A 22,896-nucleotide genomic window follows, 5' to 3' on the forward strand; every position below is an offset into this window, starting at 1 on the left:
AGCACTCACCAAAGCACATACCCTTCCCAATGTCCATAACCCCAACCCCCTTCTCCCAACATCTCTCCCCCCAGCAACCCTCAGTGTGTTTTGTGAGATTAAGAGTCACTTATGGTTTGTCTCCCTCCCAATCCCATCTTGTTTCATTGATTCTTCTCCTACCCACTTAAGCCCCCATGTTGCATCACCACTTCCTCATATCCGAGAGATCATATGACAGTTGTCTTTCTCCGCTTGACTTATTTCGCTAAGCATGATACGTTCTAGTTCCATCCATGTTGTTGCAAATGGCAAGATTTCATTTCTTTTGATGGCTGCATGGTATTCCATTGTGCATACGTACCACATCTTCTTGATCCATTCATCTGTTGATGGACATCTAGGTTCTTTCCATAGTTTGTAGACATTGCTGCTATTGTAGACATTGCTGCTATAAACAATCGGGTGCACATGCCCATTTGGATCACTACATTGGAATCTTTAGGGTAAATACCCAGTAGTGCAATTGCTGGGTCATAGGGCAGTTCTATTTTCAACATTTTGAGGAACCTCCATGCTGTTTTCCAGAGTGGTTGCACCAGCTTGCATTCCCACCAAAGGTATAGAAGGGTTCCCCTTTCTCCGCATCCTCGCCAGCATCTGTCATTTCCTGACTTGTTGATTTTAGCTGTTCTGACTGATGTGAGGTGATATCTCATTGTGGTTTTGATTTGTATTTCCCTGATGCCGAGTGATATGGAGCAATTTTTCAAGTGACTGTTGGACATTTCTTTGCAGAAATGTCTGTTCATGTCTTCTGCCCATTTCTTGATTGGATTATTTGTTCTTTGGGTGTTGAGTTTGCTAAGTTCTTTATAGATTTTGGACACTAGCCCTTTATCTGATATGTCGTTTGCAAATATCTTCTCCCATTCTGTCAATTGTCTTTTGATTTTGATAACTGTTTCCTTTGCTGTGCAAAAGTTTTTGATCTTGATAAAATCCCAATAGTTCATTTTTGCCCTTGCTTCCCTAGCCTTTGGCAATGTTCCTAGGAAGATGTTGCTGTGGCTGAGGTCGAAGAGATTGCTGCCAGTTCTCCTCAAGGATTTTGATGGATTCCTTTCTCACATTGAGGTCATCATCCATTTTGAGTCTATTTTCATGTGTGGTGTAAGGAAATGGTCCAATATCATTTTTCTGCATGTGGCTGTCCAATTTTCACAACACCATTTATAAAGAGGATGTCTTTTTTCCATTGGACATTCTTTCCTGCTTTGTTGAAGATTAGTTGACCATAGAGTTGAGGGTCTATTTCTGGGCTCTCTATTCTGTTCCTTTGATCTTTCTGTTTTTGTTCCAGTACCATGCTGTCTTGATGATGACAGCTTTGTAATAGAACTTGAAGTCCGGAATTGTGATGCCACCAACTTTGGCTTTTTTTTTTCAATATTCCTTTGGCTATTCGAGGTCTTTTCTGGTTCCATATAAATTTTAGAATTATTTGTTCCATTTCTTTGAAATAGATGGATGGTACTTGGATAGGAATTGCATTAAATGTGTAGATTGCTTTAGGTAGCATAGACATTTTCACAATATTTATTCTTCCAATCCAGGAGCATGGAACATTTTTCCATTTCTTTGTGTCTTCCTCAATTTCTTTCATGAGTACTTTATAGTTTTCTGAGGATAGATTCTGTGCCTCTTTGGTTAGGTTTATTCCAAGGTATCTTATGGTTTGGGGTGCAATTGTAAATGGGATTGACTCCTTAATTTCTCTTTCTTCTGTCTTGTTGTTGGTGTAGAGAAATGCAACTGATTTCTGTGCATTGATTTGATATCCTGACACTTTACTGAATTCCTGTACAAGTTCTAGCAGTTTTGGAATGGAGTCTTTTGGGTTTTCCACATAGTATCATATCATCTGCGAAGAGTGATAATTTAAATTCTTCTTTGCCAATCTGGATGCCTTTAATTTCCTTTTGTTGTCTGATTGCTGAGGCTAGGACTTTTAGTACTATGTTGAATAGCAGTGGTGATAATGGATTTCCCTGCCATGTTCCTGACCTTAGCTGAAAAGCTTTCAGTTTTTCTCCATTGAGAATGATATTTGCGGTGAGTTTTTCATAGATGGCGTTGATGATATTGAGGTATGTGCCCTCTATCCCTACACTTTGAAGAGTTTTGATCAGGAAGGGATGCTGTACTTTGTCAAATGCTTTTTCAGCATCTACTGAGAGTATCATATGGTTCTTGTTCTTTCTTTTATTGATATGTTGTATCACATTGACTCATTTGCGGATGTTGAACCAACCTTGCAGCCCTGGAATAAATCCCACTTGGTCGTGGTGAATAATCCTTTTAATGTACTGTTGAATCCTATTGGCTAGTATTTTGGCAAGAATTTTCGCATCTGTGTTCATCAACGATATTGGTCTGTAGTTCTCTATTTTGATGGGATCCTTGTCTGGTTTTGGGATCAAGGTGATGCTGGCCTCATAAAATGAGTTTGGAAGTTTTCCTTCCATTTCTATTTTTTGGAACAGTTTCAGGAGAATAGGAATTAGTTCTTCTTTAAATATTTGGTAGAATTCCCCCGGGAAGCCATCTGGCCCTGGGCTTTTGTTTGTTTGGAGATTTTTGATGACTGTTTCAATGTCCTTACTGGTTATGGGTCTGTTTAGGTTTTCTATTTCTTCCTGGTTCAGTTGTGGTAGTTTATATGTCTCTAGGAATGCATCCATTTCTTCCAGATTGTCAAATTTGTTGGCGTAGAGTTGCTCATAGTATGTTATACTGTCTGTATTTCTTTGTTGTTAGTTGTGATCTCTCCTCTTTCATTCATGATTTTATTTATTTGGGTCCTTTCTCTTTTCTTTTTGATAAGTCTGGCCAGGGGTTTATCAATTTTATTAATTCTTTCAAAGAACCAGCTCCTAGTTTCGTTGATTTGTTCTATTGTTTTTTTGGTTTCTATCTCATTGATTTCTGCTCTCATCCTTATGATTTCTTTTCTCCTGCTGGTCTTAGGGTTTCTTTATTGTTCTTTCTCCAGCTCCTTTAGGTGTAGGGTTAGGTTGTGTACCTGACACCTTTCTTGTTTCTTGAGAAAGGCTTGCACTGCTATATATTTTCCTCTTAGGACTGCCTTTGTTGTGTCCCACAGATTTTGAACCATTGTGTTTTCATTATCATTTGTTTCCATGATTTTTTTCAATTCTTCTTTAATTTCCCGGTTGACCCATTCATTCTTTAGAAGGATGCTGTTTAGTCTCCATGTATTTGGGTTCTTTCCAAACTTCCTCTTGTGGTTGAGTTCTAGCTTCAGAGCATTGTGGTCTGAAAATTTGCAGGGAATGATCCCAAACTTTTGATACTGGCTGAGTCCTGATTTAGGACCAAGGATGTGATCTATTCTGGAGAATGTTCCATGTGCACTAGAGAAGAATGTGTATTCTGTTGCTTTGGGATGAAATGTTCTGAATATATCTGTGATGTCCATCTGGTCCAGTGTGTCGTTTAAGGCCTTTATTTTCTTGCTGATCTTTTGCTTGAATGATCTGTCCATTTCAGTGGACATTTCATACTATTATTGTATTATTGTTGATGTGTTTCTTTGATTTTGTTATTAATTGGTTTATATAGTTGGCTGCTCTCACGTTGGGGGCATAGATATTTAAAATTGTTAGATCTTCTTGTTGGATAGACTCGTTGAGTATGATATAGTGTCCTTCTTCATCTCTTATTATAGTCTTTGGCCTAAAATCTAATTGATATGATATAGGAATTGCCACTCCTGCTTTCTTCTGATGTCCATTAGCATGGTGAATTCTTTTCCACCCCCTCACTTTAAATCTGGAGGTGTCTTGGGGCTTAAAATTAGTTTCCTGGAGGCAACATATAGATGGGTTTTGTTTTTTTTTTCATTCTGATACCCTGTGTCTTTTGATTGAGGCATTTAGCCCCATATAATGTAAAATTCAGGGTAACTATTGAGAGATATGAATTTAGTGCCTTTGTATTGCCTGTAAGGTGACTGTTACTGTATATTGTCTCTGTTCCTTACTGGTCTACCACTTGTAGGCTCTCTCTTTGCTTAGAGAACCCATTTCAATATTTCCTGTAGAGCTGTTTGGTGTTTTCAAATTATTTTAGTTTTTGTTTGTCCTGGAAGCTTTTAATCTCTCCTATTTTCAATGATAGCCCAGCTGGATATAGTATTCTTGGCTGCATGTTTTTCTCATTTAGTGCTCTGAAAATATCATGCCAGATCTTTCTGGTCTGCCAGGTCTCTGTGGATAAGTCAGCTGCTAAACTAATATTTTTGCCATTGTAAGTTACAGACTTCTTTTCCCGGGCTGCTTTCAGGATTTTCTCTTTGTCACTAAGACTTGTAAATTTTACTATTAGGTGACGGGGTGTGGGCCTATTCTTATTGATTTTGAGGGGTGTTCTCTGAACCTCCTGAATTTTGATGCCTGTTCCCTTTGCCATATTGGGGAAATTCTCCCCAAGAATTCTCTCCAGTATACCTTCTGCTCCCCTCTCTCTTTCTTCTTCTGGAATCCCAATTATTCTAATGTTGTTTCATCTTATGGTGTCACTTATCTCTCGAATTCTCCTCTCGTGGTCCAGTAGCTGTTTGTCTCTCTTTTGCTCAGCTTCTTTATTCTCTGTCATTTGGTCTTCTATATCACTAATTCTTTCTTCTGCCTCATTTATCCTAGCAGTGAGAGCCTCCATTTTTGATTGCACTTCATTAATAGCTTTTTTGATTTCAACTTGGTTAGAGTTTAGTTCTTTTATTTCTCCAGAAAGGGCTTTTATATCTCCCGAGAGGGTTTCTCTAATATCTTCCATGCCTTTTTCGAGCCCGGCTAGAACCTTGAGAATTGTCATTCTGAACTCTAGATCTGACCTATTACCAATGTCTGTATTGATTAGGTCCCTAGCCTTCGGTACTGCCTCTTGTTCTTTTTTTTGTGGTGAATTTTTCCGCCTTGTCATTTTGTCCAGATAAGAGTAAAATACTAAAGGGTGGCAACAACCCGAGGAAAATATGCTTTAACCATATCAGAGGAGATTCCCAAATCATGAGGGGGGAGAAAGGGGATAAAAAGAGGTTCAAAAAGAAAGAAAGAAAAAAAAAGAAAGGAAAATAAAAGAATTTAAAAAAAGAAAACAAATAAAGAAAAATATAAAAAGAAAAAATATATATATTAGAAAAACTAGTTAAGATATGTTAAAAAAGAAAGGTAAAAGTTAAAAAAAATTTTTTAGCTGAAGAAGAAAAAAAAATGAAAAAGAAAAAAATTAAATTAACTGCCAGACAACAAAAATCACAGGGAGAAAGCCATGAGTTCCGTGCTTTGCTTTCTCCTCCTCTGGAATTCTGCTGCTCTCCTTGGTATTGAAACCGTACTCCTTGGTAGGTGAACTTGGTCTTGGCCGATTTCTTGTTGATCTTCTGGGGGAGGGGCCTGGTGTAGTGATTCTCAAGTGTCTTTGCCCCAGGCGGAATTGCACAGTCCTTACCAGGGGCCGGGGTGAGTAATCCGCTAGGCTTTGCTTTCAGGAGCTTTTGTTCCCTGAGCACTTTCTGTAGAGTTCTGGAGGATGGGAATACAAATGGCGGCCTCCTGGTCTCCGGCCCAGAGGAGCAGAGAGCCCGGGGCCCTACTCCTTAGGGTGCCCTCAGAGAACAGTGCCCAGTCACTCCTGTCTGCCTGACCTTCAGCCGCACTCCAAGCTCACAGAGCCTGCGACCGGTTAAAGGTAACACCGAGCTGTGAGCTAACTGTCGGCTCTGTCTCTGTAGCCGGCTTTCCCGTTCCAATACCCGCAAGCTCTGAGACACTCAGACACCCCTGATCCTTCTGTGACCCTGCAAGACCTGAGGCCACGCTGACCCCGCATGGGCTTCGCCCCGGTTTAGCCTCTGGAGCGATGTCCCTGAGCGGAACAGACTTTTAAAAGTCCTGATTTTTGTGCTCCGTTGCTCCGCCGCTTGCCGGGAGCTGGCCCATCACCCCAGAGTCTATCTTCCCGTCGCTTTGGATTCACTTCTCCGCGGGTCCTACCTTTCAGAGAGTGGTTGTTTTTCTGTTTCCAGAATTGCTGTTCTTCTTCTCTTCGATCTGCCGATGGATTTGCAGGTGTTTGCAATCTTTAGATAAGCTATCTAGCTGATCTCCTACAGGCTGAAGTAGTCTCAGCCTGCTACTTCTCTGCCATCTTGACTCCTCCTCTGCTTGACTTATTTTGCTAAGCATGATACCCTCTAGTTCCAGAAGGATGATTTTTTTTTAATTGACTCACTAAACAGCCAGTCTCAGATTACTAAAGGAAATTGTGTATTCTTGCTTCAAAGGTATATGTTATTTTATACTGCTTACCTCACAAACAAGGAAATCTATGATTAATAAGGTTCTTTTCTGTGACAATGTTTCTAACATTGTTGGATTTCCATGTGTATTTATACTTATATAATTCAAAATACAGAAGAGAAGAAAAAGTAATTTTTTAAAGATTTTTATTTATTTATTTGACAGAGATCACAAGTAGGCAGAGAGACAGGCAGAGAGAGAGGAAGGGAAGCAGGATCCGTGCTGAGCAGAGAACCCGACATGGTCCCAGAGGACCCTGGGATCGTGACCTGTGCCAAAAGCAGAGGCTTTAACTCACTGAGCGACCCATGCGCCCCAGAAAAAGTAATTTTCCTTCAATATCTACTAAATGTCAAGTTCCATACTAGTTTCTTTATACATGTTAACTTATTTAAACCCCATCATAAAGGGACATTATGAAAATGAGAGGTTCAGATTTTTGGTATTGTCACTACATCAAAAGATGTTTTGAAAGACATTTTTTTTTTCTCATGGCTTTAAATGATTTAAGTTTGGGAAGCAGTTTTAAAATAGTAACTACTTTATTCAAAATAAGAGTTAATGAGAACTGGATGAATAAACACCAAGAACTATTTATGTCTTGGTGATGCAAAGGTGAATGAGATAATCTTGTAGTTCTCTTACTAATGAATTCCTGATTTTAAAAATTTGTAAATCATATTTTGGTGTGAGAGTGTGTGCATGTATGAGAGAAAGAGAAAGAGAGATTGATATTTCTATTATCTTTAAAGATTTTATTTATTTATTTGAGAAAGAGTGTTTAAGCTGGGGAGAGGGAAAAGGTCTCTGCCAAGCAGGGAGGCTGATGTGGGATTCCATCTCAGGATGCTGGGATCATGAGCTGAGCCAAAGGCAGACACTCAACCAACTGAGCCACCCAGGTACCCCAGCAATTCTATGTTCTCTATATCCTTTTATATTCCACTTATATTTCAGAGAAAATGAGATCTACTAAGTGTATGTTATGACAGATAATTGTTATTTCATTCTCTTTACTCTCTAATGAGGATTTCTTTGCCTCACCTTTAATTAGTTTAAGTGAAGACTGACATATGAAGTTGGTGGAGTGGTCCCTATAGAATTTTAAAATTAAAAAGCCAATTTTAGGACTGCTTATCACATGGAAGTCAAGTTTTCCACAGAGAATAGGTAATTGTTTATACTACATAAGCCATCCAGTTTCCAGACTCACCTTTGAAAAGTAGTTGAAAAGTTAAACTGTTGTTGTGATTAATATGTGTGATTAATATGAGACAAGGTTGTGATATCTATAGTTACCCTCTAGAGGTCTGTTCTTGAAATTCTTTGACAGATAATTTTACAGTTCTCTCACATTTATTGCCCCACTTAAGAATAAGTTCCAAGTGTTTTTCTTAGCATGTGAGATATGGCATGTGTAGGGGAGAACTGAAAAAGCAGTTAGGAGAATGGAAGGAAAATCCATGAGTAATAAACCAAACCTTCCATTTATTTTGCCTCCAGAGGACAAGTAGACACCCAGAGCCTCATGATGGTTATTGTAATAACTACAGTCTCTCAGAGTTCAGTCAGCTCAGGTCCTTATCTTCTGCCTATTAACTCTTATCCCTTCAGGTGAAATATTGCTTTTGTAAACTGTGACAGTTGATTGAGCTACCGATAGTAGCTACCCCTGAAGAAGTTCTCCACTGTCTCCAGGCTCACACATCATCTTGAGCTGAATGGGTGTAGAATTACCTAGTGGATATATTCCACTAAATATGGATGTAGTCCAGCAAAATGTGAATTTTCTACCCCAAATCTCTAGACTATAACTGATTAAAATCTTAAGCTAAGAGATACTTCTGCAAAGAAATGGGTGTTCTTTAATATGCTGACTTCCCTGATCACCTATTCTAAGGCTTTGTTCTTAACTAACCCTTCTATCTCCATCATTTTCATCTTCTCCCTCTATAATGGTTTATTCCCACTACTATAAAAAATAACATTTCCCATAAAAGAAACCTGACTTCATTATTTTAATTTAATTTCTATTTTATGTCTTTATTATACTTTGAAACACAATTTAATGAAAATAGTTGATGGAAAGGTTTACTTTATTACTTTTCTTTTGTGCTCTGCTGAGGGGTCTGAGTCTTAACCCCTATCCAAAATCTTCCCCATGAACACCAAAAGGAGGCCTACAACAGGCCCTGTGAGTAGGCAAATCAGTGAATGTCAATGGAAACTTGGAATCATAAATTCAGTGCTCTAAAGACAAAAAAAAAAAAATGTACTGAGGTTATAAAACCATTAGATAATATGGAGTAATCTAATAAATGGAGCCCCAGAAAAGAAAGGGAAAAGAACAAATAGTTCAAAAGTAATACCTGAAGTTCTTTCCAAATTTGATGAAAAGTATAAATCCATACATCCAAGTCATTAAATAAACTCAAAGTAGAATAAATATAAAGAAAGCAATAAACAGACATAGCAAAATCCAATTGATAATAAAGCAGTGAGTAATAAGGATAAAATCTTTTTTAAACCTCAGAAAAAATATGTGCTATATAAACAGAACACAAATAGGGATGACAGAAAATTTCTCATCAGAAACTAAGCAAATCAAAAAATGAAGTTACTTTTTCAAGGTAGTAGAGAAAAATAAAACTGTCAACCTAGATTTCTATACCAGCTAACATACTTAGAAATAAGGGCAAAATGAAGCCATTTTAAGACCAACCATGACACAAATAATATGATGGCTATAGTCCTAAAATCATTATCACCATCGTCATCACTTAACAATACCATTTGCTGGAGAGGACACAAAGCAACAGGAAGTCGCATTCTTTGCAAAATTAGAGTTCTTTTTTATAAGTCATTTGGTAGTTCCTGACAAACCTAAACATAGTTTAAAATATAATTAGGATCCTAACTATTTATCCAAATTATTTGAAAACTATTCCTACACAAAAGTCAGAATCACCCAAACTGAAGAAAACAAGAGCAACAAATAAATGAAATATTACTGGATTTTATTCAAAAGTATAATATAAGTGTCCACATATCCACATTGGTATATATAAGTGAATAAATAAATGAATGAGAGAGAATGTACAAGTTCTTTATGAAACTAATTTTTTTAAAGATTTTATTTATTTATTTGACAGAAGGAGAGAGATCACAAGTAGGCAGAGCAGCAGGCAGAGAGAGATGGGGAAGCAGGCTCCCTGCTAAGCAGAGAGCCCCATGTGGGCCTTAATCCATATAATGGCCTGAGCCGAAGGCAGAGGCTTATTAACCCACTGAGCCACCCAGCTGCACCATGAAAACAATTTCAATTGAATAACTCTCCAATCTTTAAGTGTGGATTTCACGCAATGATTTCATTCCATAGAGTACACAGAAAGGAGGAAAATATTATTTTTATAGTGGAGAAGCCTGACATACATTACGTAAACTAAGTGAGTAAAGTTAACATCAATAGTGATATGTATCGTTATTAATACGTATTCTTGGAATGAGGTGATAAGAATGGCACTTTATAGTCTACCTTCCAGAAAGCCATTATCCTATTCTAACCATGAGAAAAACATCAGACAAATCATAAATGAGGAGCATTCTAATGATCAGTCCTTCTCAAAACTGTCAAGGTTATGAAAAACAATGAAAATCCAAGAACCTGCTACTGCTAAGAGATTCCAAGAGATGTAATGACTAAAGTAATGTGGTATACTTGATATGTTTAGGGGCAGAAAAAGGATATTAAATAAATACTAAGGGTATCTGAGCAAACTATGGACTTCAGATAATATTAATGTATTAATACTGCCTCATTAATTTGAACAAATTTGCCATAATATATAAATTGTTAAGAATGTGACATCCTTAGTATTTTTTTTTTTTGGCAGCTGTCTGTATTACCTTAACAATTTTTCTGTAAACCTAACACTATTTTATAATTAAAAGTTACCTAAATAATACAAGGAAATTAATATATATGCAAGCACTAAGAGAAACTGAAGAAAGCTGGAGTGGATAGATTATCAGATAAACCGTTCAAAAGGAATATTACTAGGCATGCAGGGAAACATATCAAAATGCTAAAAATATATTCACTAAGAGATCATAAACATCTTTAATATATACTAACTCAATAAGAGAGTTTCAAATTACCTATAGCAAAAAATTATAGAATTACAAAGAAAAATAATGAAACCTTCAAATACAGTAATAGATTTTGAAACCTCTCTCAGTAACTAACAATACAAGTGAACAAAAAAATCAGTAAGACTACAATGAGACCACAAAAACATGATCACTAAACCTGATCATATATGAAGCAGTAGGATATACTTTATTTTGAGCTGCACAAGAAATAGTTCATAAAAGAAACCATATTTGGTTTTGCTGGCCATAAAGCAAGCTCTGATGAATTAAAAGCACTGAAACCGGGGGTGCCTGGGTGGCTCAGAGGGTTAAGCCTCTGCTTTCAGCGCAGGTCATGATCTCAGGGTCCTGGAATGGAGCCCTGCATTGGGCTCTCTGCTCAGTGAGCGTCTGCTTCCTCCTCTCTCTCTCTCTGCCTGCCTCTCTGCCTACTTGTGATCTCTGTCTATCAAATAAATAAATAAAATCTTAAAAAAAATTAAAAAAAAAATAAAAGCACTGAAATCAATCAGTGTAAGTTCTTTGACCATACAGAATCAAAATAAAAACCAATAACAAAGGGATACAGAAAACTGCAAAAACAGAAAACTTTTTATTTAAAAAGTAATCAAGAGGGAGCCTGGGTGGCTCAGTGGGTTAAGCCGCTGCCTTCGGCTCAGGTCATGATCTCAGGGTCCTGGGATCGAGTCCCACATCGGGCTCTCTGCTCAGCAGGGAGCCTGCTTCCTCCTCTCTCTCTCTGCCTGCTTCTATGCCTACTTGTGATCTCTCTCTGTCAAATAAATAAATAAAATCTTTAAAAAAAAAGTAATCAAGATATTTTTAAGAAATCCATGTATTAAATTGTCATAGTAAAAATAACCCATGAGGTTAGAAAATGTATTGATTTGAATGAAGAAGAAAAGACAATATATCAAAATAATATGTGGGGTGCCTGGGTGGCAACTCGGTTTGGATTTCAGGGCCATGAGTTCAAACCCTGTATTGGCTCCATGCTGGGTGTGGAGCCTACTTAAAAAAAAAAAAAAAAAAAAAAAAAATTGATATAGTTAAAGCAATACTTACAAGGAAATTTATATCTTTAAATATTTATATTAGAGAGAAAAATAAGGTCACAATTCAAAGAACTGTGCATATACCTGAATAAGCTTAAAAGGAGAATTATATCCAAAGAAGCAGGAATAAGGAAACCAATGGCAAAGGTGGTGACAATTAAGACAAAACCAAAACAGAAAAAGCACAATCTGGGTTCACAAAGTTTATAAAATTGATAGCTACCTAGCTAGACTGATTTATTAAGAAAGAAGAGAAGGAAATACAAATTATCATTATCAGGTATGAAAGAAGAGACAACATTCCAGATCCAATAGGCATTAAAAAGATGATAAAGAAATATTATGAAAAATTCTAAAATTGAATGATTAAATGAAATACAGAAGTTCTTTAAAGTACCACAATATGAAAGTTTACTCAAGAAGAAATAGATAATCACAACTGCCCACATCAAATAAAGAAACAGACTTTATATGTAACAACCTACCCACTCAGAAAACATCACGAACAGATCACTTCAATGGTCAATTCTAACAATTACTTGAGGAAGGAATACATCAATATAGAACAGGAGAGAATATTTCACAATGAATTTTAGGATGTGTTCATTACCATGATAAGAAAACCTAGTGTAGCTATTATAAAAAATGGATACTAAATACTGATTTTCATTGTGGACATAGATGCAAAAATTCTAAACCAAACAGTAAGAAATTAAATCTATCCATATATAAAAAAGATAATCACCAAGAATAAGTACAATTTATCCCAGAAATGGAAGACTTACATTTGGAAACCAATCTATATAATTTAATTTATTAAAACAATAAAAAGAAAAACCTAAAAATTTTATCAATGGATATCAAAAAGCACTTAAAAATTCAATATCCATTCATGGTAAAATCTTGCCAGATTAAAAATGAAAGAACATTTCTAAAGCTAGTAAAGGGAAACTATCAATACCACCACTACTACTACTAATATATTATTAATATTACGAATAATATTAGTATTAATTAAATAATATTAATATTATTATATATAATATACCTTTAAATATACAATTAATATTATTAATATTATGAATAATATAATAATACATTATAGTACTATTATAATATAATTATGATATACAAATATTATATATATTACATTATATATAATAATGAAAAAATTAAAGTTTTTCTTATATTATATATATAATAATAAAAAATTTAAAGTTTTTCTTAAGAATAGGCACTGTGGTTTATTATCTCTACTTTTATTTATCATTAGACCCAGTTTTCTTTTTAAATTTACTTGAGAGAGAGAGAGGGAGCAAGTACAAGAGAGGGGAAGGAGCAGAGGGAGATGGAAAGGCAGACTCCCCACTCAGTAGACAGCTCAACACAGGGCTGGATCCCAGGACCTCGGGATCATGACCTGAGCCGAAGGCAGCAGCTTAACCCACTGAGCCACCCAGGCGTTCCAATATCTCAATATTTTTAAGATCTCAATTTCCCCCAAATTTACCTGCAGTTTCAAAGGAATTCAAATAAAAGTTCCAAAAATGTGGGTTTTTTTTTAATCCTTTGGTAGAAATTGATAAAGTGATCCAAAAATATAGAGAGAGGAGAAATGAACATGGAATAACTAAAATAGTATAAGTATTTTAATAGAACAACGGTGGAGAAGAACTCTTTTATTTTTTATGTATTTTTAATTTTTTGTTATTTAAAGATTTTATTTATTTATTTGATAGAGAGACACATGTGAGAGAGGGAACACAGATACATAGTGACTGAGCCACCTAAGCACTCCCAGAACTCTGTTTTAAAGACTTAGTTTAAAGTTATAGTATGCAAAAGAGTGTATCATTAAAACCATCAACGCATGGGGTGCCTGGATGGCTCAGTGGGCTGAGCCTCTGCCTTCCGCTCAGGTCATAATCTCAGGGTCCTGGGATCGAGCCCCGCATTGGGCTCTCTGCTCAGTGGGGAGCCTGCTTCCTCCTCTCTCTCTGCCTGCTTCTCTGCCTACTTGTGATCTCTGTCTGTCAAGTAAATAAATAAAATCTTTAAAAAAAAAAAATCAACGCATAAACATTAGTGAATGAATTTTATTTTATGAAAAATATACCTCAATAAAGCTGCATTAGTGCTTTACTGTTATATATGTAATTATATAGAATATTTAAATAATGTATTATAGCATAATATAAAATACATATTATATAGAATATTAAGTATACATAATATTAAAACACTATAACAGTTTTACCCAGGTATATTTTATTCCATTGGTGGAATCGTTTCTTGGCCTTTGGCTAAGATCAACTGTATTCCATTAGTGAAGATATTATACATAATAAAACAATTATGTATCATTATTAAATTATAGAGCATACATACAATAAAATATATTATAAAACATTCAACAGTGAAATAGAGTCCAGAAATAGACCCTCAATTGTTTTTTGATAGCTGTTCTAAAGTAATTCAAGGGAGATAGAATAATCCTAGAAAATTTGTCAATCTCCGATATGATGGGTATTAGCAGATGGGTCTTTTTGGAGGTTATTAGACGCTCATGAAAGAGGAGCTCTTGTGATTAGATTAGCATCTATATAAGAGGATGAGGCCATTTTTTTCTTTTTCTCTGCCCAGTAAGGATACAGGGAGAAGGCAGCTCTCTGTAAGCTAGGGAGAGAGCCTTACCAAGAACTGAATAGATCAGTACCCTGATGATGGACTTCCCAGCCTCTAGAACTCTGAGAAATAAATATGTGCTAAGACACCCAGTATATGGCTATTTGTTATAGAAGTCTGAGCTAAGATACTTACCTTGTACCCTATATTTAAAAAAAAAAAAAAATTGAAATTGATTACAGACCTAAATGTATAAACGAAATCTATAAAGATTCTAAAAGAAGAGCTCAGAAGGAAATTGTGGCTTTGGTTAGGGGGAAGATTCTTCAAACAAAATTCTTCAAACAAACAAAATATGATTCTTCAAACAAAAATATGAACCATATATAGAACAAATGTATAGACTGAACATTAAAATTTAAAAATGTGCTCTTATCATTGTTAAAAAAGTGAAAATGAAGATACATGAAGAAGACTAATTGGTATTTATTTATATTTATATAGTATTATATATATTTGCTTATAAAAATTTATATGTAGATAATAAAGAATTCTTACATCTCAACAATAATAAACCAATTTATAATATGTGTAAAAGGTCCAAAATATATTTTAATCAAAAAACAAGATTCAATGGCCAATGAGCCCTTTAAAAGTGGCTCATTATATATTAGTTGTTGGAAAATACAAACTAAAATCAATGAGAGACCACCTCCCACTAGAATAGCTAAAATAAGTACTAGAAGAGCTAAAGAAAAAGGACAGAAAACCAATTTTAACAAGGATGCCATGCATGGGGATGAAAATGCAAAATGGAGTAGCCACTTCAGAAAACAGTGTGTTGGTTTCTTAAATAATTAAGCATACATTTCCTATGTCCACAATCCACTCCTAGATATTTACCCAAGGGAAAAGAAAACATAGGTCCATGCAGTGATTTGTATGCAAATGTTCATACACTATTCCATAGTAGCTCAAAGCTGGAAACAATCTAAATGTCCATCAAATGGTGAATGTTGAACTACAATGAACTACAATGAACTACAACCTGATAAAAATAGTGAACTGCTGACACAAACCATTACATAGATGAATCTTAAGAGCATTATGTTACATGATTAAAGGCAGACACAAATGACTACATACCATTTTGTCCTGTTTATGTAAAATTCATTAAAAAAAGCAAAATTATTGTGGCACAAAGCAAATCAGTTGTTGTTAGATGTTGGGTTTGGGTGTGGGTCTTAATTGTAAAGGGACCATGGAGGAACTTTGGAAAGTGCAGGAAATGTTCTGTAGCTTGATTGTGACAGTGTTACAAAACCTTATTTGTTTGTCAAAACCCATCAAAGTATAAACTTGATTAAGTGAATTCTACTGTATGAAAAATATCTCAGTAAAGTTTAAAATTTTAAGGATATGCTTAGCAAAGTACTTACCTTACAGTAAATGCTCAATACATGACCAGATAAAATCAGTTTTTATTAGCAGGTTGCAATGGTCTCTTTACATAGAAGCAGAACTCCCCTAGATTTTAAATACTACAAAATGACATCATAAGTTCAAGCTTTGGTAAAATTTGGCTTTAAACAAGTGCACCCTCCTTCATAATAAACAAATATTTAACTGGAATTTAAGTCATCTTAGAGTGTTAACATGAAAAACACATCCTTAATAAGTAATACACTTTACACATTGGAAAGAAATGTTTTCATGCCTTAACTTTTTCCTGTGCTTTCACAGTTCTGACACAATGAAAGCCTGTTTCAAACATTAAACTTACTTTTGCCAACTTACAACTGTGTAGAAAAGGCATGTTACTGCCCAATGTAATCACCCTTCTCTTCAGCAGCATCAAAATATTTGGAATGCCAGTTGCAGAAAACTCTAGCAATTATGAAGTGAGGGTTGGATCCACGCCATATCATTTTGAGCAGTTCCAGCTCCTTAAAATGGCACCATTTTAGAAAATGGCATTATAACACTGTGGGTGAGTGAGAATGTTCTGCATCCTCTAACACCTGGGCATAATGGGGGGCAGACTTAATGACCTGTCACTATATTCCTTTCCCTTTGCTGGTGGATTGTATTGGTAACTACTTCTAGTGCTCTATTTTTGTTTCCTAATATTTTAAACTTAAATGTAAACTTTTAAATGACCCAAAGTTTTCTCTGATTTAATTTAATTTCCTGAGTTCTACTTAGAAATTACCAGAATTTTCACCAATCAGTATGATCATTATCTCAAAAACATTTTCAAATAGGAAACGTCATGTATATATCATTCGAAATTTCTGCTCACCTTACAGAATTCGCAGACTGGATATTAGGCTGTAGAATTCCTGTCCTTGGTAAGTTTCTCTGAACTTTTATGCAGAGGGCAGGAATGAGGGCTCATCGGCCACTTTTGTGCTTTAAAAAAGGTTCCCCTAGGTGATGTTTATTTCTGTCATTTAGGAATTCACATGCTTCCTCTGAGTCTCAGTGACCCTGGACAGACTCCTATACTTCTAGAAGGGAACAGAAAACCAGAAGGCAAAACCTTGTCAGGAAATTATATCAGGAATTCAGTATAAATCTCCTGGTGAATTAATAATTACATTAAACAGTACATATTTGTCTACTCTTTACTATTTCTAAAATATTTTCAATATATTATTTCATTTGATTTTCATGAAAACTCTTATAGAGTAAGTATTATTATCTTCACATAATAGGAATATTAAGTGATTCAAGGAACTGCAGTCTCGGGCCATCAGGCTCATAAGTACATTGAAGGAAATAGAATCATATCACTTTATCACAAATCCATTAGTGTTTTGCAATATTATAAAAATGAAATCTAGGGGGCACCTGAGTGGCTCAGTCGATTGAGGCTGCTGTCTTCGGCATGGTCCCAGGGTCCTAGGATTGAGCCCCACGTCAGGCTCTCTGCTCAGCGGGCAGCCTGCTTCCCCCTCTCTCTGCCTGCCTCTCTGCCTGCTTGTGATCTCTGTCTGTCAAATAAATAAATAAAATCTTAAAAAAATAAGTGAAATCTAGGTGGAAAAGTAGAAAAATCTCCTCCTCATGTTGTCAAATCCACAATGAAAACTGGTTCCAACAATTAAAACACAGGTTAAAATATATTGTCCTTCATCAAAGGAATTACCTTTATTTTGATTGTACTGATTATTACCTGGGCATATACATCTGTCAAAACTCATCAAAGTATATACTTAAAATGGATTTTTATTATATGTAAATCATACTTCAATAAAATTAATTACATATTACCTCTGGAAAAATAGAGATAATTACATCTCCAAATTTTAATATTCTGCATCATTAGTTCATGTAATATAGCTGATATGTAAGCATATTAAACTGATATGCCTTACTGGCATACAAATTATGCAACCATTTTGGTGATTTAATATATGAATATTGAATTAAGTAATTAAGCTTTTTGAATCGGTCACTTATTTTTTTTTTTAATATACTGGTTTGGATTTTCTTTTAATATCTATGATTGTAAATACTCCAGTAAGTTTTAAAAAATACAAATTTTATAATGTAAAACTTTTATCAGTAAAATTCACATTTAACACTCTATATGTAAAGTGTGGGTGATATTTACAAGAAACAATTATTTAAATTATCTGCAGACGGCTTACCGAATAATTTGCTGTTTTTCATAACAGAATTCTCAAATGCTAACTGCTTGTCTAATAATATTTATCCAATTAACGTGGGAGTTAACTTAAAGTGCGCCCCATCCCCCAAAAAACCTTCAGTTTAAACCTTCTTCGTTTAGAAGAAACGATTTTTAAAAATAATGATTATGGTGATAACCATAGTTAAGTTCATTGTTCTTTCTTCTGTGTCTCTCTGTCCCTCCCTCTCTCTCTCTCTCTCTCTCTTTTTTTTTTTTTTCCCAGAGCGTCAAGTACCTGCTTTCAGGGGCGCTTGAGTGGCTAAGTCTGTAAGCGTCTAGCTTTGGCTCAGGTCGTGATCCCAGCGCCCTGGGATGGAGGCCCGCCTTGGGCTCCCTGGTCAGCGGGAACCTGCTTCTCCCTCTCCCATTTCCCCTGCTTGTGTTCGCTCTCTCGCTTTGCTGTCTTTCTCTCTCCCTTTCAATTAAATGAATAAATAAAATCTTAAAAAAAAAAAAAAAAAAGTACCTGCTTCCACCCCACAGAGGGCGTGCTCCCGAGGCCCTGTACAACGGGAAGCATGCTGCGTCCTCCACCGCCTGATCCAAAAAAAAGCCCTTCACGATTGCGAAGTCCTTTTCCTTGGACTTTGTGTACAGAAGGAGACCTGGACGCCTGGAACTTGGCCAAGTTCCGCCAGACCGGGTCGGGGGGTACTGTGGCTGACTACGGCGTCATCCTGCGTCATCTCAGGGCCAACACGCGGCTGTTCGTCTCCAAGTTGGGTATCAAATGCCCTCCCAGTCGGCCTGCAACCCCTGCATGGAGTCCGGTATGTGTTCAGTGTTGTGTTCAGATAACCCCAAGGCCTGAACAAGTGGGCAGAGCCTAGACTTCCCAGGCTCTTATGCCCTGAGAACCTGCTGTCCGTGGGACTCCCCTTCAAACTGTGCATCATTGCTTGGGGCCTCTCCCTGGAGCTCCTAATGATCAGCTGTGGCATCAACAGTGGCATCAACAGTGCCCGGGAGCTGGTGGATCACAAGGTGAACTGTAAATGAAGTGTGACAGCCCCATGTGCCACCTGCACGCCAAACTGGATTTCAGGTATTGCTGGAATTTGTGGGGGAATAGATGACATATATGCAGAGGACAGGGTAGGGGTGGGACGCAGAGGGAGACAAAGAGGCATTGGTTGACTAAATTTTGTGGTCTGTTCCTGGTCTGTTCTTTTCCATCAGTCGGTGGATCTAGTCTTCCCCAATATCACAGCCTTGATTACTGTTGCTTTCAAGTAACCATTTAAATTGAAATGTGTGAATCTTTCACATTTATCCTACAGTTTCAAAATCGTTTTTCAAAATCATTTTTGTCCATTCAAGTTTCTCTGTATTTCCATATAAATTTTAGAGTCAGTTACTGATATCTGCAAAAGTCCTGCTGGAGGGGCGCCTGGGTGGCTCAGTAGGTTAAGCATCTATCTGCCCTCCTCTCCAGTGGTGATCTCTGGGTCCTGGGATAGAACCTCACATAGGCTCCCTGCTCAGCAGGGAGTCACCATCTTCCTCTCCGCTTGCCCCTCCACCCCCAGCTCCTGCTCTCTCTCAAATAAATAAATAAAATTTATTTTTATATTTTTTAAAGATTTTATTTATTTATTTGTCAGAGAGAGAGAGAGAGAGAGAGAGACAGAGGGCACAAGCAAGAGGAGCAGAAGGCACAGGTAGAAGCAGTCTCCCTGCTGGTACAAGACTTAATCCCAGGACCCTGGGATCATGACCTGAGCTGAAGGCAGAGGCTTAACCCACTGAGCCACCCAGGCATCCCAATAAATTAAAAAAAAAAAAAAAAAAAAATCCTGCTGCAGTAATTAGGATTGCACTTGAATCTACAGATCAAATTGGTAATCATTTCTTTCTTTTTTTTTATCATTTATTTCTTAATAATGTTGTCTTCCAGTCCAAGAACATGGTATATATCTTCATTTATTTTATTAATTGCTTTCATTCCTGTTTTATAGTTTATAGTTTGAACATATTTTCTTAGGTTTTTACCTACTATTTTAATTTTATTTAGTGATATGATAAGTGATATTTATTTCCTTAATTCTAGTTCATTGCAAGTAGGTAGAAAGAAAATTGGTATTTTAATGTTCACTTTGTGTCCTAAGACTTGATGAACCCATGTATTTGTTACAATTTTCTGAGTTTTTCAGATTTTCCACATAGAAAGTCATTTAATCTGTGGATAGAAAACATTTTATTTCTACTTTTGTACACTTTTAATTTATTTGACTTGATCATTACATTGGTTACCGTATCTAGAGCATCACTGAATATGAGTCAAGAGAGTGTTCTTGCCTTGTTCGTGATCTTTGGGTTAAACCATATAGGCCTTCATTTTTAAGTATGGTGTTAAAAGTAGGTTATGATAGATACTTTTGTCAGATGGAGGGACTCCTTTTATTCCAGAGAGTTTATCATAAATTGATTTTTTTTCAAATGCTTTTCTCTCCATTTATTGCTAGGATCTTGAGCTTTTTCTTGTTAGCTCTTTTAATATGGTGAATCACAGTGATTGATATATAGATTGTTGTACCCACCTTGAATTGTTGGAATAAATCCCATTCTCTTGTGATGTATTGTCCTTTTTATTTGTTGCTTTATTCCACTTGCAGAGATATTTTTGTGGGGACATTTGAGTCTATGTTCATAAGTTATTTATAAAGCTGCCGAACTTCCGCTAGTAGAGCCAGAAGTGACCAAAGAATAAATTCAAATTTACTTGGTGGTTATAAGAAATTTGTGTCTTGCTAGGGAGATGCCTGTATTTTTACTTTTAAAAAATAAGTATTTGTCTTGAATTTGCTTTATAGCATTATAATATGTTTTTATTTACTGTGACTAGAAAAATGAATGGTGATTAGAAAGGACGTTGTTTATTTAATGTAAGTATTAAGAAGAGGGTTTCTTTATAACTTGCAGGCACACTTGGGATTTTTGCCCCAGTTTTAAAGAATGACAGCAAAAGCACCTTTATCTGACATTTAGGATGATTAAATTTTGAAAAATCACTTGGCATATTCAGCATGACTCCACAGGGTGCTCTAGCTTTATAAGGCAATGGATCATGTTAGCTTAACTTATATTTAAGATTTGCTGGCCTGATATTATTGTGTTAGGCAGTATTGCTGAAATGGAAACATAAAATTTTGCTTCCATGAGATCAAGTTTGTGCCTGCCCTACACTATAAATTAGTTCCATAAAGTTTTAAAATGCAGTGTTTATTCTGGTTCTGGTAGTATTGTGAAATAGAAAACTGAGCTTAAATGTATAAAATTAAGCCTACTCTTTGTGAAAACATATTTTTTTCCATTCATGTATCATTGAAATTCAGGAGTAAAGGTTACTTAACCATTAAAAAGGTTTATATGAAGCTAAAAGAAGAAAAGCGAATTGTGTTCAGAGTTCATTTTTAAAAGCATCATATCCTTCTGGCTCATAATGCCTAATTTTTATGTGCCTACATATATATTGGCTACTACTGCAATAATAACAAGAAATTTAATGAGACATGCAAAGATAACTTTAGAATAATACAGTGTTCATAAAAAGTGTACCATCTGTGACAGCCTACTTTGAAAATATATATGTTCAAGCAGAAATATTAAGCAAAATGGAACAATGAGTCGAAGTCAATTTTAAAAAGCACAGAATCAGTTTGTTACATGTGTTAAATAACCATTTGAAGAAAAAATTCACAAATAACATGTGACAAAAAAATGAGTTCACATTGGAAAATAATTTGAAAAATATGGATGAGGTAAAGTATCATTTTGGCAAAGAAAAAAAGTAGACTAAATAATTTATATAGCTCATTTGGTTTTTATGTCCCTCAGTATTAAAAAAAGTCAGGAAATAGTGTTTCTTTTAAATAAAGTGTAAATTTTCTAGAAGAGTGGATCATGACCTGGTAGTTATAAAATGATCTTAATGTTAGCAACTTATAGAATAATGTTGAACATATGCAGATGTCAAAACTTATAATCACTTAATAATGTTTTTGTTTAACAATTGTATGTAATTCTATGGAAGTTTTTTTTTTTTGATTTGTGTATTTTCAAGCATTTATTTCATTTTTTTGCTGGTGTAGGACAAATTAAGTAAAATAGTGGCATTCTTTTTTACCTCAAATATTATACTGTTGTATGAGGGAAAAAGGTAGTTAAACAGACTTTTGGTATTTTGTGTAAAAGTGACTGTAACCACTTCTAAGTTTTTATATGTAAGAGGTAAGTATGTAACTAAAATTATCTTTTTAATTATATTTATTGAACTAGATCCATCTGCTGAGTAATGCAATATAATACAGGCTATATACAGTTTTAGTATGGCAAAGTGATAAGAAATCTTAATTTTACCCAATTCTTCCCTAAAATAAATTTTTAATTTTTTAATCAAAGTGTAATTAGCATAGAGTGCTGTATTTCTTTCAAGTGTACAGCATAATGATTCAGCAATTCTATATATTGCTCAGTAAGTGTAGTCACTATTTGACACCAAGCAATGTTATTATAATCTTATTGACTATGTTGATTTAAATGTACTAGCAAGATAAAATACCATCATATATGAAAGGGAATTTCATATCATGTATTTGATAGTTCTATAAATCTGTGAAGCATTATGAGATAAACTGATAGCTACATTAGGTATTGATAGATTATAGGTGTTGCAGGTCAAATAAACAGAATTATCTACAAATAATGATCTATTTATCCCACTTTTTTTATAATGATGCTCAAATCTTAGTGTACAAAAAAATGTTTTATTGTTTTCCAAACTTACTTACCTTGTGATGTTCATTTTTGAATTTTTAAGAAAATTGAAAAATATCCCAAAATTGGTCAATTAACTAAAATTGAAAAATATTCAGCCTATTAAATTAAGGAACATGTAAAAATATTAACTGATCATATCTCTTTCATTAAAATATATTAATTAAGCATAATTAATTATGTTGGAAATTGTGTTGCAGTCATAATTGTTAGCAAGCATTTGTGT

This window comes from Mustela nivalis (assembly GCF_964662115.1).
Source record: "Mustela nivalis genome assembly, chromosome: 10".
Taxonomy (NCBI): Eukaryota; Metazoa; Chordata; class Mammalia; order Carnivora; family Mustelidae; genus Mustela; species Mustela nivalis.